A 1,014-nucleotide genomic window follows, 5' to 3' on the forward strand; every position below is an offset into this window, starting at 1 on the left:
CAGTTGCCGCGCCTGATGATATGAGAGAGAATGAATCCTAGGAGCAGGCAAGAAAGAGAAAGAATGAAATACACGAGGAGGAGAGGAGAGGAGAGGGGACAAAACGCAACAGCAACACTCATAGAGGAGGCACAATGTCCTGAGGCTTTTGTGTCAAGCAACCCTGACGTGGCCTTGAAAGAAGCGCGTCCTCAGAAAAGGGCCCCCGCAACGCAGCGCCTCCTGTAAAGTGTAGAGTTTGCGTCGAGTTAGTGCCTTTGCGGGTGTGGGTGCGACGGGTAGGTGGGTGGGTGATGTGTGGGGATGGGATTTGTCATGATTTATTTGTTAGTAGAGAAGGTGGCATGCTATTGAATCTTGTTTTTTGTTTTGTTTTGTTTTTTGCTGTGCCGCAGTTCTGCCTGGCTTACTCAACTCTACTGCACCCACAACTTTGGTCAACTGGCACGCAGCACAGTGCAGCACAGCACGTGCACAAAAGGGAGTTGTCGTTTGCGACTATTGTCCCCTTTCTACGACACAGCTCAATTGTAAAGCGAAAAGTGACGACCGAGTTGCGCTGTGTCGAGCTGTAGGCCCACCAGAGAACCGGCAGTGGAAAAGAGGCATAAGCGACTAAGTGGCTAGACACGCTCGCAAGAGGAAACGGGCTGCTCATTAAAGCTGCATGACACACGTTAATGGCACATGACTCTTTACCTTGACAGATGTGCAAAGGAGGTGAAAGCTTTACAATGGCAAAGTGGAGATTAGTGCGGAGGGGAGGGGAAGCCATGCTTTCACATTCATGTACCTACTGCATCGACTGCTCCCCTTCGTGACCCATCGTAGTAAGTACAGTCACGTGTCCTGATATTCCCCATAATGCAGTGCAGAGGTCGTTACTACTCATGTGAACCATCAGTAGAAGCGTTCCAGAGAAGCCCTCTCCATATTGCTGGAGCTTTTGGGTGAGGCCCATCCTATTCTATCTTACCCTACCTTGCCCTATCCAAACCTTCCCTATCCTATCCA

The sequence above is a fragment of the Engraulis encrasicolus genome, chromosome 14 (genome assembly GCF_034702125.1).
Source record: "Engraulis encrasicolus isolate BLACKSEA-1 chromosome 14, IST_EnEncr_1.0, whole genome shotgun sequence".
In the NCBI taxonomy this organism is placed as follows: Eukaryota; Metazoa; Chordata; class Actinopteri; order Clupeiformes; family Engraulidae; genus Engraulis; species Engraulis encrasicolus.